The 18,685-nt window shown below is 38.7% G+C and overlaps 1 protein-coding gene across 10 annotated transcripts in view; it reads left to right on the forward strand.

The window, feature by feature from the left end:
• Positions 1-18,685, forward strand: part of Ulk4 (unc-51 like kinase 4) — a 623,492-nt gene that overhangs the window by 241,927 nt on the left and 362,880 nt on the right. The gene's annotated exons all lie outside the window — the stretch shown is intronic.

Consider the following 18,685-nt stretch of genomic DNA (forward strand, 5'->3'; position numbering starts at 1 on the left):
TAATGGTTACTAGTAAATAAGAAAGGCTGTTTCTACTTTAGAGGATGGAAAGCTGGGTGCGTGAGAGCGTCTGGGTGTGCCACGAGTCAGCATTGCCATGTGCTCTTGATCTTGGGTTTGTCCATGGTGCTGGGCTGTACAGCTCCCAGGCTGGCTACCTTCCTTCATCCATTTCCAGAAGGAGCCTTGCAAATATTACCGGGTCCTCTCTGTGTGGTGTTGCAAAAGAACTCAGGAGCACAATCAAAACTTCATGTTCCTGAAGCCTTTTAGAGTCTTCCAGAAGGTGCTGGCCATGAAAATCCCAAATCCCTCACTTGGAAAGCAACATTCTCTCTTCCTAAAGAAGTCGTTAATTCTAAAGAGTAAATCTGTCTTAGAAGTTGAGTAGAGAGTCAGATAGTTGCATCTTTCCTAGGCATTTGACATCAAGTACTAATGCTGTATGCTAATTTTATCTTCTCATGGGATTGAACAGATTGCATTTACTTTTTTAATGTCGACTTTAGCTCATTTCTGTGGCATGTTTTCCATACGCCTTTTCCTTCTTGCCAACTCTATTAAATTCTGCTGAATTTCCTCACTTTGGTGCTTGAGGAGAACTCTAGAGAAGTAGAAACAGGTAATTGATGGCTTCTATAGAACCATTTTTATTTTAAAAATGATTATAGACTAGCCTTAGAAATTAATTTACTCTAGGTTTATTTTTTTCCTAAGAGTTTACAAATAGAATTCAGTGGGCTATTTGATATATTTTTGTTTCAATTGAGCAAGTAATGCTTTCATGTATTTTCTTCTAAATTCTAACAAAAGAATCAGGAGATTTCCTGAGCTTTCCTATCTCACCTCCCCACTGCCTCACAGTTCTCTTCTCCTAAGGTTGATGGTCATTACTATTTTAGTGTCTGCTTCTTAAACAATTTCACATTACTAAAATTATATATGTAAAATACATATATATGTGTATTTTCTCAACATACTCTGAAATGCTTTTTCATGCAATTGTTTATTCATATTCTTGCTAATGTCTTTGCAAACTAGCAAATGAAAGTGGGACTTCCTTTTATTTGGCATTCACCTAACTATTGATAATATTTAATCTCTTAATGTTTATTCATTGTGTCTAATTAAAATGTAAAGAGTGTATAGCCTTCAACCTTCAGTTCTACTTCTAAGAATCTGTTCTACAGAAAAACTCACATATGCACAAAGATTTCTCCTGAGGTAAATTTTTTCCCAGTACTAGGGATTGAACCCAGGGTTGCTTTACTATAGCTACATTCCCTTAGCCTTTTTACTTTGGTTTCTTAATTTTGAGAGTCTTGTTGAGTTGTCCAGGGAGGCCTTGAAATTGTGATCTTTATACCTTGAGTAGCTGAATTACAAGCATGGACCACCATGCCCAGTCTGAGGCAAATAATTTTTAAAATGTGAAAATTTTATATAATCTATATAATTTTATATGAATATAAATTGAATTATGTAACCATAATACAGAATACAATGTAACTATTTAAAAGGGCAAGATCAATTTTGAATACTGATACACGGAGATTTCTAAATTATTTTCTTAAATGGATTAACTGCCCCCCCCATGTAAATGCCACTTTTACTTTACATGGGGTCTCTACAGATTCTGTTTTGTTTGTCTTTTTCAAGAAACAAGGTGTTAAGATAACAGTGTCCCCACATGTTTTGGCACAGGCTCTAAGGGTCAAGAGCAAAGCATTCCAGACCAGTTATGTCCCAGCTCCTACATACTTTACGGTGGTCCTAGGTCCTTGTGACCCAAGTGCAAATGCCAAGTCCATTCACCAAACTTAAAGGTGGGGAGGGAAGAATAATCAATAATTAGACTTTGGGGTTTATTTTATTTCCCTAAGTGGATTTTTAAAAATACATTTTAAGTGGAAGATTTTGGAATGGGCAATGCATTTTTGTTAGGGAAAGAGAACAACATAAAAAGACATTGAGAAGATTTAACTCCTGTCTCTCTTTGTCTCATTTCCTAACATGCCCTAAGGTGCGCTGCTTTTATTCATATCATGTCCAAGTGCAAGCTAACATGAATGTGTATTTTCTCATTTCTTCCTTTTACACACAGATAACGTTATGTATGTTTTTCTGTCCCTTGACTTTTTTCCACTTAACAGTATATCCTCAAAATTTGCTTCTTACATCAATATGTAGAGTTTCCACATTGTATTTTATAGTAGTGAGATTTTACATCATATGTATATATCATAATTTACCCAATTAGATTGTAACAGATATACTTGTTTCAAATTTTGTGATATTGCAAACAGTGAATAATCTTATCTGTATATACTCTGAACTCTAAAGAGATGGCTACAATTAATAATTTGTGTTTGTATTACTTTTCACATAGATGGTAGCATGCTGACTACCCTATTTTGCACCTTTTAAAAAAATGAGACTTTATTGAAAGGTATTTTAACATTTGTTCCTTTTTGTGAGATACATAATTTTGCATTTTATGAATATTCCATATTGATTTAACAAGTCCCCTTTTGGAGAGTATTTGTTTTTTTCTAACCTCTTGGTATTTATAAAAAATTGTAATTAATTACATAGGTTGTCACATGTGTGAATATGTGTAGAGAGTAAATAATTAGAAGTAGAATTGCTTCATCAGTTGTACAATACTTGTATATTAGTGTCACCTGGGGATTTGTTAAAATTTAGAAAGCTGTGCCTTCTCCTGGTCAATAAAATCATGATCTCTAGGACTGAACAGCAATTGCTCATGTTTCCCAGATGATTAAATGCACATATACCTTTGAGAGCCTCTAGACTGAGCATTTCTAATTTTGAAAGATGTTCCCAAATTGTCCCTAGTCTATGTTGTGCCAATTTTTTGTTCGTTAACTATGTATAAGAGTGTCAGTTAGTGTGAAAATTATATGAAATTAGTATATATGTGACCTTTATCATTCTGATATATGAAAATTGAGTCTTTGATATTCATTTCTAGTTTATTGCATTGTGATCATCATTGGATAATATTTTTGTTCCATTTCTGGTTTGTATTTATTTTCATTTGTATCCTGATATGTGGTCAGTTCTTATGAATTTTCTATATTTGCTTACTGTAACCAAAACAAAATGGTCTAGTGCTGAGAACTATCATCCTTAATTTTGGCAAGGATCTAAAATGCTTAATCATTAAGCTCAGAGGCCTTCCCCAGTGACTTGGTTGCAGTGGTTTTTAGGAAAAAGCTTGACTGTAAAATGTATATGAAGTAGAATGACCTGTTTTGTGCAAATAGATTTCTAATATAAAAGTAACCATGAACCACTTCTATACATTTAACTTATTAATTGTATCCATCAGCATCAGGTTCTTTGAAGGATATAAATCTTAGTTTAGCTGGAATACACTGAGTTTAGAATACCAAATAATATCCGTTGGAACATTAAACTGCCTTGCGTTGAGTGAAGCAATATTGTTTTTATGAGTTTTTTTCTTATTTTATAGGATTATTCTTGGATAAGGAAATCCACAAAAGCTTAGTGCCACTGAAGATTTGTTTTTCCTTTTCAAAATAAAGCAAGCATGTGATCAGATCTACATTGCATGTTGCTGTGGTTCAAGTGTGTCACCTTAAGAGTTTGTGCATTAGAACCTTAGTTCCTCAGTGCAGCAGGGTGGGGAGGTGGGGCCTAGTGGGAGGTGCTCTGGCCATGGGGTTGGGGCCTCATGAATTCATTAATGAATTTCCTGTGGGAATGGGGTAGCTACTGTGGGAGTTTGGCAGCCTTCCCTCTCTTCTCCACATGCCCACTTATCTTGTGACCCCTGGCATGTTATGAAGCAGCACAAGACCCTTACTGGATATGGGCACCCAATCTTGAATTTCCTAGCCTCTAGAACTGTGAGTCTAAACAAAATTCTGTCCTTCATAAATCTCCCAGTCTCAGGTATTCTGTTAAAGCAAGAGAATGTGGGCTAAGATATACATGACAGCACTTATTATTTTTTTTTAAATACAATTCTGCCTTGGCAAATCTAGTTTATTTTTGAGTTCAGAGCAGAGAGGTAAATTGTTTTCCATATTAGTGCAGTTTTACTCTCGGGGGGAATCTGGTAACTCTCCTGAGCTCTGCCCTTTCTCTCTTCTTAATTTTACAGTAGGTTGCACCAAACCATTCTTCTTAGAGAGAGCATTACTCTAGTAGCTTGTTTCCATTAAGAGCTAATTAGCTTTCAGCAAATCTTACTCAGCAAAGAAATTGAATTTTAACATTGAGTTCTTTGTAGCAAAATTTAGCTCTAATTCTGGATTGCAAAAGCATTGTTTATATTCTTTTTTTTAATTTTTTTTTATTTTTTTATTGTGAACAAATGGGATACATGTTCTTTCTCTGTTTGTACATAGAGTAAAGGCATACCATTTGTGTAATCATACATTTACATAGGGTGATGTTGGTTGATTCATTCTGTTATTTTTTCCCCTTCCCCCCACCCCTCCCATCCTTCTTTTCCCTCTATACAGTCCTTCCTTCCCCCATTCTTGCTCCCCTCCCTAACCCTCACTCTAACCCTAAAACTAACCCCTCCCACGCCCCATTATGTATCATCATCCACTTATCAGCGAGATCATTCTTCCTTTGGTTTTTTGAGATTGGCTTATCTCACTTAGCATGATATTCTCCAATTTCGTCCATTTGCTTGCAAATGCCATAATTTTATCATTCTTTATGGCTGAGTAATATTCCATTGTATATATATGCCACAGTTTCTTTATCCATTCATCAACTGAAGGGCATCTAGGTTGGTTCCCCAATCTGGCTATGGTGAATTGAGCAGCAATGAACATTGATGTGGCTGTATCTCTGTAGTATGCTGATTTTAAGTCCTTTGGGTATAGGCCAAGGAGTGGGATAGCTGGGTCAAATGGTGTTTCCATTCCGAGTTTTCTAAGGAATCTCCACACTGCTTTCCAGAGTGGCTGCACTAATTTGCAGCCCCACCAGCAATGTAAGAGTGTACCTTTCTCCCCACATCCTCGCCAACACCTGTTGTTGCTTGTATTCTTCATAATTGCCATTCTAATTGGGGTGAAATGGAATCTTAGGGTGGTTTTGATTTGCATTTCTCTTATTACTAGAGTTGTTGAACATTTTTCCATATGTTTGTTGATTGCTTGTATATCTTCTTCTGTGAAGTGTCTATTCATTTCCTTAGCCCATTTGTCAGTTGGATTATTTACATTCTTGGTGTAGAGTTTTTTGAGTTCTTTATAGATTCTGGAGATTAGCGCTCTATCTGAAGTATGATTGGCAAAGATTTTCTCCCACTCTGTAGGCTCTTTCTTTGCATTGCTGATAGTTTCCTTTGTTGAGAGAAAGCTTTTTAGTTTGAATCTATCCCAGTTATTAATTCTTGCATTTATTTCTTGTGCTATGGGAGTCCTGTTGAGGAAGTCTGGTCCTAAGCCGACATGTTGAAGCTCTGGACCTACTTTTTCTTCTATAAGATGCACGGTCTCTGGTCTGATTCCGAGGTCCTTAATCCATTTTGAGTTTAGTTTCGTGCATGGTGAGAGATATGGGTTTAGTTTCATTCTGTTGCATATGGATTTCCAATTCTCCCAGCACCATTGGTTGAAGAGGCTATCTTTTCTCCATTGCATATTTTTGGCCCCTTTGTCTAGTATGAGAAAATTGTATTTATTTGGGTTTGTGTCCGTGTCCTCTATTCTGTACCATTGATCCACCTTTCTATTTTGGTACCAATACCATGCCGTTTTTGTTACTATTGCTTTGTCATAGAGTTGAAGATCTGGTATTGCGATACCCCCTGCTTCACTCTTTCTGCCAAGGATTGCTTTAGCTATTCTGGGTTTTTTATTCTTCCAGATGAATTTCATAATTGCTTGCTCTATTTCTGTAAGGTACATCATTGGGATTTTAATTGGAATTGCATTGAATCTGTATAGCACTTTTGGTAGTATGGCCATTTTGACAATATTAATTCTTCCTATCCAAGAACATGGGAGATCTTTCCATCTTCTAAGGTTTTCTTGAATTTCTTTCTTTAGTGTTCTGTAGTTCTCATTGTAGAGGTCTTTCACCTCTTTTGTGAGATTGATTCCCAAATACTTTATTTTTTTTGAAGCTATTGTGAATGGGGTAGTTTTCCTAATTTCTCTTTCTGAAGATTCATCGCTTATATATAAAAATGCCTTCGATTTATGTGCATTGATCTTATATCCCGCTACTTTACTGAATTCACTTATGAGATCTAAAAGTTTTCTGGTGGAATTTCCTGGTTCCTCTAAGTATAACATCATATCATCAGCAAATAGGGATAGTTTGAGTTCTTCTTTTCCTATTCGTATCCCTTTAATTTCTTTGGTCTGTCTAATTGCTCTGGCTAGAGTTTCAAGGATGATATTGAATAGAAGTGGTGAAAGAGGGCATCCCTGCCTTGTTCCAGTTTTTAGAGGGAATGCTTTCAGTTTTTCACCATTTAGAATAATATTAGCCATGGGCTTAGGTAGATGGCCTTTACAATGTTAAGGAATGTTCCCACTATCCCTATTTTTTCTAGTGTTTTGAGCATGAAGGGGTGCTGTATTTTATCAAATGCTTTTTCTGCATCTATTGAAATAATCATGTGATTCTTGACTTTAAGTCTATTGATATGGTGAATTACATTTATTGATTTCCTGATGTTGAACCAACCTTGCATCCCTGGGATGAAACCCACTTGATCATGGTGCACTATCTTTTTAATATGTTTTTGTACGCGATTTGCTAAAATTTTGTTGAGAATTTTTGCGTCGATGTTCATTAAGGATATTGGTCTGAAATTTTCTTTCCTCGATGTGTCTCTGTCTGGTTTAGGAATCAGGGTAATATTGGCTTCATAGAATGAGTTTGGGAGAGTTCCCTCCTCTTCTATTTTCTGGAATACTTTGAGAAGTATTGGAATGAGTTCTTCTTTAAAAGTTTTGTAGAACTCGGCTGAGAACCCATCTGGTCCTGGACTTTTCTTTGTTGGAAGGCTTTTGATGACTTCTTCTATTTCATTACTTGAAATTGGTCTATTTAAATTGTGTATGTCCTCCTCGTTCAGTTTAGGCAATTCATATGTCTCTAGAAACCTGTTGATGTCTTCGAAATTATCTATTTTGTTGGAGTATAGATTTTCAAAATAGCTTCTAATTATGTTTTGTATTTCAGTCGTGTCTGTTGTGATATTTCCTTGTTCATTCCGAATTTTAGTGATTTGGGTTTTCTCTCGTCTTCTCTTTGTTAGTGTGGCTAAAGGTTTATCAATTTTGTTTATTTTTTCGAAGAACCAACTATTTATTTTGTCAATTTTTTGTATTGTTTCTTTTGTTTCAATTTCGTTGATTTCAGCTCTGAGTTTAACTATTTCCTGTCTTCTACTACTTTTGGTGTTGGTCTGTTCTTCTTTTTCTAGGGCTTTGAGCTGTAGTGTTAGGTCATTTATTTGTTGAGTTTTACTTCTTTTATTAAATGCGCTCCATGAAATAAATCTTCCTCTAAGTACTGCTTTCATAGTGTCCCAGAGATTTTGATATGATGTTTCTTTCTTCTCGTTTACCTCTAAGAATTTTTTAATTTCCTTCCTAATATCTTCTGTTATCCATTCATCATATAGTAGCATATTGTTTAATCTCCATGTGTTGGAGTAGTTTCTGTTTTTTACTCTTTCATTAATTTGTAACTTCAATCCATTATGATCTGATTCAATACAAGGTAGTGTCTCTATCTTCTTGTATTTGCTGACATTAGCTTTGTGGCATAATATATGGTCTATTTTAGAGAAGGATCCATGTGCTGCTGAGAAGAAAGTGTATTCGCTCTTGGTTGGGTGGTATATTCTATAAATGTCTGTTAAGTCTAAATTATTGATTGTGTTATTGAGATCTATGGTTTCTTTGTTCAATTTTGTTTGGAAGATCTGTCCAGTGGTGAAAGAGGCGTGTTAAAATCACCTAGTATTATTGTGTTATGGTCTATTTGGTTTCTAAAATTGAGAAGGATTTGTTTAACATACATGGATGAGCCACTGTTTGGTGCATAGATGTTTATGATTGTTATATCTTGCTGATTTATGCTTCCCTTAAGCAATATGAAGTGTCCTTCTTTATCCCTTCTAACTAACATTGGCTTGAAGTCCACATTATCTGAAATGAGGATGGATACTCCAGCTTTTTTGCTGAGCCCATGTGCATGGTATGTTTTTCCCCATCCTTTCACCTTTAGTCTATGGGTATCTCTTTCTATTAGGTGAGTCTCTTGCAGGCAACATATTGTTGGATCTTTCTTTTTAATCCAATCTGCCAGTCTATGTCTTTTGATTGATGAATTCAGGCCATTAACATTCAGGGTTATTATTGAGATATGATTTGTATTCCCGGTCATTTGGTTCATATTTAAAATTTTTGACACATCTTGGTTCCTCCTTTATTTGACAGTTCCTTTAGGATAATTCCTCCCTTTGCTGATTTGCTTCTTTGTTTTTTATCTCTTCCTCATGAAATATTTTGCTGAGAATGTTCTGTAATGCTGGCTTTCTTTTTGTAAATTCTTTTAGCTTTTGTTTATCATGGAATGATCTTATTTCATCGTCAAATTTGAAGGTAAGTTTTGCTGGGTATAAGATTCTTGGTTGGCATCCATTTTCTTTCAGAGCTTGAAAAATGTTGTTCCAGGCCCTTCTAGCTTTTAGGGTCTGGATTGAAAAATATCTGTATTGGCTTCCCTCTGAATGTAATTTGGTTCTTTTCTCTCACCGCCTTTAAAATTCTGTCTTTATTTTGTATGTTAGGTATTTTCATTATAATGTGCCTTGGTGTGGGTCTGTTGTAATTTTGTGTATTTGGAGTCCTATAAGCCTCTTGGACTTGATTTTCCATTTCATTCTTCAGATTTGGGAAATTTTCTGATATTATTTCTTCAAATAGATTGTTCATTCCTTTGGTTTGTTTCTCTAAGCCTTCCTCAATCCCAATAATTCTCAAATTTGGCCTTTTCATGATATCCCATAGTTCTTGGAGATTCTGTTCATGATTTCTCACCATCTTCTCTGTTTGTTCAACTTTGTTTCGAGGTTAAATATTTTGTCTTCAATATCTGAAGTTCTGTCTTCCAGCTGTTCTATCGTATTGGTTATGCTTTCTATGGAGTTCTTAATTTGGTTTATTGTTTCCTTCATTTCAAGGATTTCTGTTTGGTTTTTTTTTCAATATCTCTAACTCTTTATTGAAATGATCTTTTGCTTCCTGAATTTGCTCTGGTAACTGTCGATTGGTGCGATCATTCAATGCCTGCATTTGCTCTTTCATCTCATCATTCAATGCCTGCATTTGCTCTTTCAGCTCATCATTTGCTTCCCTAATCATTTTAATTATGTACATTCTGAACTCCCTTTCTGTCATTTCTTCTGCCATGCTGTCGTTGGATTCTATTGATGTAACATCTAGATTTGTTTGGGGGCATTATCTTCCCTTGTTTCCTCATATTGTTCAGGAATCAGTGGGTCATTAAGATATTGCAGATTTCCTCTATCGACTTATAATGTCCCTGAAGATTGCTAGTATATCTCCTCTTATCCTTCAGTAGCCTGAAGTCTTGGAGGAAGTTGATAACGCGGAACTCCACGAAGAAGCTGCCTCTCTAGGGGTGGTGACCCTCAGGTGGTGTATATTCCCTGCTAGTGGGCAGAGGTGCCTCCACTTGTTGACCAATGGTCATCCAACGGGGAACTAGGCTGCGGGCTGAGGCAAGGCCTGTTTGTGCCTGTGTCTCTGGTTTTACCGTCCCTGTGGGAAACCCTCCCCCAGCCGGGAAGACTCACTTGGTGGGGACGTCTCACTGGTCAGTTGCCCTCCTAGAGGTTCCCCTCAGTCTACAACTACCGCCTGGGCTGGGCTGTCTTCCTCTGCAACGATCCCAGGGGCCTGGACCCACGTCCTGGGCCTGGGAGCCTCACCGTTTGCAGGTGAGTCTCCTTAGGCTGCCTCTCCCAGAGAATCTGCCCGCCGCCCTGGAAACTTCGCTCCGCCCCTAGGCGTGTCTCTGTGCGGCTCTTCCAGCAAGAAGCCACCTAGCTCCTGGGACCCTGCTCTGCACCAATCGCCTGGCTATGCAGCCCCTCCCCAGAGCCACCACCTGGAGCCCCGTACAATAGCTCCGAGACCCAGAGACCCGCCACACACCTCCTCCTCCGGACAGCCGCCCGGTTTCCGACGCAGTCACTAGGAGTCCAAGCAACTCACTTTGGGTCTCCTCCTCCCACCAACCACCCGTAGCCCTAGGCAGTCACTCCAAGTCCAAGTAACCCGCCCTGTTCCTCCTCCTCCTCCTTGTGGTAGCCCCCCGGGTGTTCAGGAGCGGTGGCTCCGAGACCAGGTGACTCACCACGCTCCTCCTCCAGGCAGGCCACCGGTGTTCAGGAGCGGTCGCTTTGAGTCCAATCAACTCACCACTCGCCTCCTCCTCTGGCAACCGCCTGTGGCTCTGATGCAGTCACTCCTAGATCAAGCGACCCACCGCGCTTCTCCTCCAGGCAGGCCACTGGTGTTCTGGAGCGGTCGTTCTGAGTTCGAACAGCTCACCACACAGCTCTTCCTCTGGCAACTGCCCGTAGCTCTGATGCAGTCACTCCTAGACCAAGCGACCCGCCGTGCTCCTCCTCTTCCTCCGGGCAACCCCCCGGTGTTCAGAAGCGGTTGTTCTGGGTCCAAACAGCTCGCCACGCAGCTCCTCCCCAGGCAGCCGCCCGGAGCCCCAGCGGCTGCTCGAGTCCAAGCGCTATGCTGAGCTGCCTCCTGTACGATGATCCCAGTTGTCCGTGTCTACCGCTCCAGCGGGGGGAGGGGCGTCTCGCCGAGCAACTCCACTTCACAAATTCCCTGCGTTCCGGGGCTACCGCCCCATCCGGGATGCCTCCGCAACGGGAGAGACTCATCCGGTAGCTTTGAGTTGGTCCCAAGTCTCTCACTATCTCCTCTTTTGAATCTTGCGTCCTGGAGCAGCGTGAAATGCAGCTCTCCTCTAGTCCGCCATCTTCCATTGTTTATATTCTATATCTAAGAAAAATTGCCTTCATTTTAGTTTCCTCAAAATGTTAGAGCCATTTCTTTTATGACAAGATTCATAAAAATGCTTTTTAGAAAAATGAAATTTTAGGGATCTCTTAAATGAAGTTCACTGTGAATCAGTGGTATATTCTTCAGTAAAAATATTCTGGCCTTATGGTCTCCTATTTCTAAGTACTTTTCCTCTTTGATTGTCAGTTCATTTGTTTATTCCTTGATTCATTGATTTATTTAACATCAGCAACTACTGAATGATGATGAGATAAAGGATAATAGCTCCGAGACCCAGAGACCCGCCACACACCTCCTCCTCCGGACAGCGGCCCGGTTTCCGATGCAGTCACTAGGAGTTCAAGCAACTCACTTCGCGTCTCCTCCTCCCGCCAACCGCCCGTAGCCCTAGGCAGTCACTCCGAGTCCAAGTGACCCGCCCTGTTCCTCCTCCTCCTCCTCCAGGCAGGCCACCGGTGTTCAGGAGCGGTGGCTTTTAGTCCAATCAACTCACCACTCGCCTCCTCCTCTGGCAACCGCCTGTGGCTCTGATGCAGTCACTCCTAGATCAAGCGACCCACCGCGCTCCTCCTCCAGGCAGGCCACTGGTGTTCTGGAGCGGTCGTTCTGAGTTCGAACAGCTCACCACACAGCTCTTCCTCTGGCAACCGCCTGTAGCTCTGATGCAGTCACTCCTAGACCAAGCGACCTACCGCGCTCCTCCTCCAGGCAGGCCACCAGTGTTCTGGAGCGTTCGTTCTCAGTTCAAACAGCTCACCATGGAGCTCCTCCTCTGGCAACCGCCTGTGGCTCTGATGCAGTCACTCCTAGACCAAGTGACCCGCCGCGCTCCTCCTCTTCCTCCGGGCAACCTCCCGGTGTTCAGGAGCGCTCGCGCTGAGTTCACAAATTTAAATTTCTTAGCCCTAATTAAAAAAAAGCCACTCATGGAATTTCTCAAAAATAGACCATGTGTTATGCCACAAAGCAGCCCTTAGGAAATGCAAAAAAATAGAGATACTGCCTTGTGTTCTATCAGATCATAATGGACTGAGAGTAGAAATCAATGACAAAATAAAAAAGGGAAATTACTCCAACACTTGGAGACTGAATAATATGCTATTGAATGAAACATGGATAACAAAAAACATCAGGGAGGAAATTAAAAAATTCTTAGATGTCAATGAGAACGATGATATAACATCAGAATCTCTGGGACACCATGAAAGCGGTGCTAAGAGGAAAATTCATTGCATGGAGCGCATTCCAGAAAAGAATGAAAAGTCAACAACTAAATGACCTAACATTACAGCTCAAAGCCCTAGAAAAAGAAGAACAGAATAAGATCAAAAGTAGTAGAATACAGGAAATCATTAAAATCAGAGCTGAAATCAATGAAATTGAAACAAAAGAAACTATTCAAAAAATTGACAAAACAAAAAGTTGGTTCTTTGAGAAAGTAACCAAAATAGACAAACCCTTAGCCACACTAACAAAGAGAAGGAGAGAGAAGACTCAAATTACTAAAATACATGATGCAAAAGGAAAAATCACGACAGACACCACTGAGATACAGAACATAATGAAAAGCTACTTTGAAAATCTGTATTCCAACAAAATAGAAACTACCGAAGATATTGACAGATTTCTAGAGACATATGCTCCTCCCAAACTGAACCAGGAGGACATACACAATTTAAACAGGTCAATAAGAAGCAATGAAATAGAAGAAGCCTTTAAAAATCTACCATCCAAGAAAAGCCCAGGACCAAACCGATTCTCAGCCGAGTTTTACAAGACCTTCAAAGAAGAACTCATTCCAGTACTTATCAAAATATTCCAGGAAATAGAAAAGGAGGGTACCCAACCAAACTCATTCTATGAAGCTAATATCACCCTCATACCCAAACCAGGAAAAGACACATCAAGGAAAGAAAATTTTAGACCAATAACCTTGATGAATATAGATGCAAAGATCCTTCACAAAATATTGGCAAACCATATCCAAAAACATATTAAGAAAATTGTGCACCACAATCAAGTGGGGTTCATCCCTGGAATGCAAGGATGGTTCAACATTGGTAAATCAATAAACGTAATCCATCATGTCAATAAACTTAAGGATAAGAATCATATGGTTATTTCAATTGACGCAGAAAAAGCCTTCGATAAAATACAACACCCCTTCATGCTCAAAACACTAGAAAAAATAGAGATATTAGGAAGATACCTGAACATTGTAAAGGCTATTTATGCTAAGCCCATGGCCAACATCATTCTTAATGGAGAAAAACTGAAACCATTCCCTTTAAAAACGAGAACAAGACAGGGATGTCCTCTTTCAACACTTCTATTCAACATTGTCCTCGAAACTCTAGCCAGAGCAATTAGGCAGACTAAAGAAATTAAAGGGATAGGAATAGGAAAAGAGGAACTTAAGCTGTCACTATTTGCGGATGACATGATTCTATATTTAGAGATTCCAAAAATCTCCTCCAGAAAACTTCTAGACCTCATCAATTAATTCAGCAAAATAGCAGGCTATAAAATCAATATGCATAAATCTAAAGCATTTTTATATGCAAACGACGAAACAGCTGAAAGGGAAATGAGGAAAACAGCTCCATTTGCAATAGCCTCAAGAAAAAGAAATACTTGGGCATCAATCTAACCAAAGAGGTAAAAGATCTCTACAATGAAAACTACAAAACATTGAAGAAAGAAATTAAAGAAGACCTTAGAAGTTGGAAAGATCTCCCATGTTCTTGGATAGGCAGAATTAATATTGTCAAAATGGCCATGTTACCAAAAGTGCTATACAGATTCAATGCAATTCCAATTAAAATCCCAATGACGTACCTTACAGAAATAGAGCAAGCAATTATGAAATTCATCTGGAAGAATAAGAAACCCAGAATAGCTAAAGCAATCCTTAGCAGGAAGAATCAAACAGGGAATATCACAATACCAGACCTTCAACTATACTACAAAGCAATAGTAACAAAAACGGCATGGTATTGGCACCAAAATAGACAGGTAGATCAATAGAGGTACAGAATAGAGGACATGGACACAAACCAAAATAAATACAATTTTCTAACACTAGACATATGTGCCAAAAATATGCAATGGAGAAAAGATAGCCTCTTCAACCAATGGTGCTGGGAAAACTGGAAAGCCATATGCAACAGAATGAAACTAAACCCCTGTCTCTCACCCTGTAGATAACTCAACTCACAATGGATCAAGGACCTTGAAATCAGACCAGAGACCCTGCATCTTATAGAAGAAAAAGTAGGTCCAAATCTTCAACTTGTTGACTTAGGATCAGACTTCCTTAACAGGACTCCCATAGCACAAGAAATAAAAGCAAGAATCAATAACTGGGATAGATTCAAACTAAAAAGCTTTCTCTCAGCAAAGGAAACTATCAGCAATGCGAAGAGAGAGCCTACAGAGTGGGAGAATATCTTTGCCACTCATACTCCAGAATATATAAAGAACTCAAAAAACTGTGCACCAAGAATACAAATAATCCAATCAACAAACAGGCTAAGGAAATGAACAGACACTTCACAGAAGATGTACAAGCAATCAACAGATATATGAAAAAATGTTCACCATCTTTAGTAATAAGAGAAATGCAAATCAAAACTACACTAAGATTCCATCTCACCCCAATTAGAATGGTGATTATCAAGAATACAAGCAACAATAGGTGTTGGAGAGGATGTAGGAAAAAGGTACACTCATACATTGCTGGTGGGGCTGAAAATGAGTGCAGCCACTCTGGAAAGCAGTGTGGAGATTCCTTAGAAAACTTGGAATGGACCTACCATTTGACCCAGCTATCCCACTCCTTGGCCTATACCCAAAGGACTTAAAATCAGCATACTACAGAGATACAGCCACATCAATGTTCATAGCTGCTCAATTCATAATAGCCAGACTGTGGAACCAACCTAGATATCCTTCAATTGATGAATGGATAAAGAAACTGTAGTATATATACAATGGAATATTACTCAGCTATAAAGAATAATAAGATTATGGCATTTGCAGGCAAATGGATGAAATTGGAGAATATCATGTTAAGTGAGATAAGCCAATCTCAAAAATCCAAAAGATGAATGATCTCACTGATAAGCGGATGATCACACATAATGGGGGGTGGGAGGGGGGCAAGAATGGAGGATGGAGGGACTGTATAGAGGGAAAAGAGGGGTGGGAGGGGCGGTTGGAAGGAAAAAAATAACAGAATGAATCAAACATCATTACTCTATGTAAATGTATGAATATGCAAATGGTATGCTGTTACTCCATGTACAAACAGAAACAACATGAATTTGTTTTCAATAAAAATAAATTAAAAAATAAAAAAAAATTTAATAAACCCAAATCCTCAGAAATGTTGAATGTTTCCCTGATATTAAAAAATGTCATTCCCCATTTAGCTCAATTTATACAGCTAAAGCATTTTCCTGGATGAATATCTGTATAACTACTAAAGCAAAACTTCACTGTTAAAATTGGAGCAAATTGACTTTCAGAAACAACATGTTACTTCTTTTTTTTTTTTTTTTTTTTTTTTTTTGGTGGTGCTGGGGATTTGAACCCAGGGCCTTGTGCTTGCAAGGCAAGCACTCTACCAACTGAGCTATATCCCCAGCCCCAACATGTTATTTCTTAGATGCCTTTGGGTATGGAAAAGCCCCATAAGGGGAAGAATGCCAGTCTCTGAGGCTCCCATTTCCATTGTAGGGTCACTGTTTGCATGGTTACCTACTTATTCTTCATCAGCATTTTGCAGAATATGAGGGTTTCTCCAACAGGAACTGCGCTCTTGAGCATCCATTTTAACTCCCTCTTTCCTCTTTTGAGGATGTGGTCTTTGTTCCATTGTTCTCAGCACATAGGGTTCACATTTATGCTTCTCACTAAGTTAGAGGAATTCCAGGGGACAAAGCAAGTGTAAAAGATTCAAAATGCTGAGCAAATCTTGAGGGTTTGATCTTTTCATCAGTCTCTCGAACCAAAAGCTTTCCTTTTTTTTTCTTTACCCACTTTCTCTCCCTGCCTTGATTTTAGGGTTAGTGTTGTGTACTTGTCCAATGTATATTATTGATATTAAAATTTACTTAGGAAAAATTCGGGAATCAAAATTGTCCTACTTGTTGACTTCGTTTAGGTATTTTGTGTTCTTCCACTGAAATTGTCCTTTTAATAGTTATGAGCATAAACTTTATTTTACCCTCAAAAAGTTTAGCATTTTGTTTTTCCTGGGAAAGTTTTTATCCCCCCTTGGTTTAATTACTGGTGGTTTTTAACCATGTTTGAAAGCTGTTAGTGAAATAGAACCTTAAGTTCTAAAGGAAGTGTTGAGGTATTTAAGTTGACTGTGTTTATGTTGTCTGGTTCTATAGAAATCTACAAGTTACAAAAGTATACTTAGAGGAGGCATGTTGTGTTTGCAGTGGTTCTTTTGATTTGTGAACCTGTTGACTGCCGGACTCTGGCCAAGATAGTTATTTCAACATAGTTATATTTTCTCATTGTTTTCTTTTAGCGTAGATGTGAATTCATGGTCTCACAAATACCTAGCAATTATTTCTGGGTGAGAAATAATTTTTTTTTTGGTATGAGATTTATAAGGAAACAACTTGGAGTTTATTGTACACATTTATAAGTAGTGATTCCCCAGTTGCACATTGCAGAGTGGTTTTAAAAATAAGTGCGATTCAATAAAGCTTTTTGTATTTTGCTAAGGCATCCTAAGGTCTGTTGACTTTCCCTTGTTATCTAAAGCAGGGATTGGCAGGCAGTGATCCAGAAGGCCAGCTGGCTTGCAACCTATTTTTGTATGGCTTGCAAGGTAAGAGTGGTTTTTACATTTTTAAAGTGTTGTAAAACTTACAAACCAAGAGACAACTTTGATACAGAGATCCTTATGTCTGCCAAAGCCCAAAATATTTACTTTTGAAACTTTTTAGAAAGTGCTGACTCTTGATCTGAAGAATAAAACTTTTGTCTTTATTGATATGAACATAAAAATATCAGCTTTTTTAGAACTTTATGTAACCTTGGAGATCATATGGGTATTTTAAAATGAAGATTTTTTTATTTAGATATGGTAAAGTCAACCAAAAAGAGATGACTGACATTGAAAAGATAGTCTGTTAGACTCAGATCCCCAGAGGAGGGAGCACTGTACCCTCCTGTGGGTAAGAATAGGCAAAACAGTAAACGGGTTTAGGATTGGCTAGTTTGACAACATGAGTGACTTTGGCTTATAGGGACTGTCCCTGCTTGTCTGGTATCTGTCTCTGGAGTGATTAGGGCAGATGGATAGTGGCTTGGAGTTTTAAAAGCTCAGTCAAGGAGGTGGTTAGTGGTATAAGTGTTGAGTTGAAGTCTTTAATCATAGTGGCCTGAGTGTTTGGGGGCTATAATCAATAATAATCCAGAGTTGTTCCTTCCTTCTGTATTTAAATCTATAGCAGAAGGCTGCCTGCTGTTTTCCTCTTTACAAGAAGAGCCCTATGCTTCTTGGGCAGCTAGGCAGAACCACAGACTATTCTACTAACCCTGCGGCCATTGCAAGAGATGACATGAAAGTATTTTGACAATATTAGTGCTCAGCTACCATGATTGTCTTACTCCAGGAGATCTAGCCTGAGCCTGCAGAGTGCAATATGGATTTCAGGGCCAGATCTTACATCTTCTGAGCATTTACACATTGGACCATGTTCACTGGCAGCCTCCTGAATTTATGAAGTGTTAGAAAGGACTCAGTTGTGTAGAGCAACCTTTCTGTGGGGTTTGTGCCGACAGAACTGTGAATGGTCTGTGTGCCGGTAGAAATGGGTCCTCCCTGAGTGCTAGGAAGAGGATGTCAGTGCCAAAGAGAGGCTGGCAGTCACGGTGTCACTGATGACACTGAAACCTTCGCAAGCTCTCACAGGCCATTAGCCATCCAAATGTTGATGTGTTTCAATGGAACACTTGGTTTCTCATGTGTACACAGGGTCTAGCATTAAAGCAATATACTTTATGCTGTTGCATTTCCTCTTCCAGCCACCATAGGTGTTATTTTCAGTTAAAAAGAATAATTTTTAAGTTATGTGTTTATTCAACATCAAATCAACATCTTCACTTCATTGCTTTCTTAAGGAAAGTGAAAAGGTGATAGTGACCTTGGACCAGAATAACAATGTAGGGAATATTTGTTTTTACTGATACATGTATTTATCTTTGCTTGGTGGGAGTTCCCAATTTTTCTTGTTTGCTTCTTTGAATTTTGACTGATCAGTTATTACCTTTCCATTATTTTCTATCAGTAAAGCAAATTTATTTTGCTTCTGATGGCGTCAACCTGTGCAGCACTACAAAGAGAAGCAAAAGAAAATATAACCTTGTCTCAAAATAAAGCATTTCTGTGATACCCTTATATTTTTGTGTTTGTGTGGTCATCAAGTCTTTAATTCAGGTATCTTTATTTATTTGAATTTTGTAGCCTGCAACACCATCAGCTTTTGGCATCCTAACTCTAGAAATGATGGCTGAACAAGAGTCTTCTGATTCTGTGTGATGAC

The sequence above is a fragment of the Sciurus carolinensis genome, chromosome 17, assembly GCF_902686445.1.
Source record: "Sciurus carolinensis chromosome 17, mSciCar1.2, whole genome shotgun sequence".
NCBI classification, from domain to species: Eukaryota; Metazoa; Chordata; class Mammalia; order Rodentia; family Sciuridae; genus Sciurus; species Sciurus carolinensis.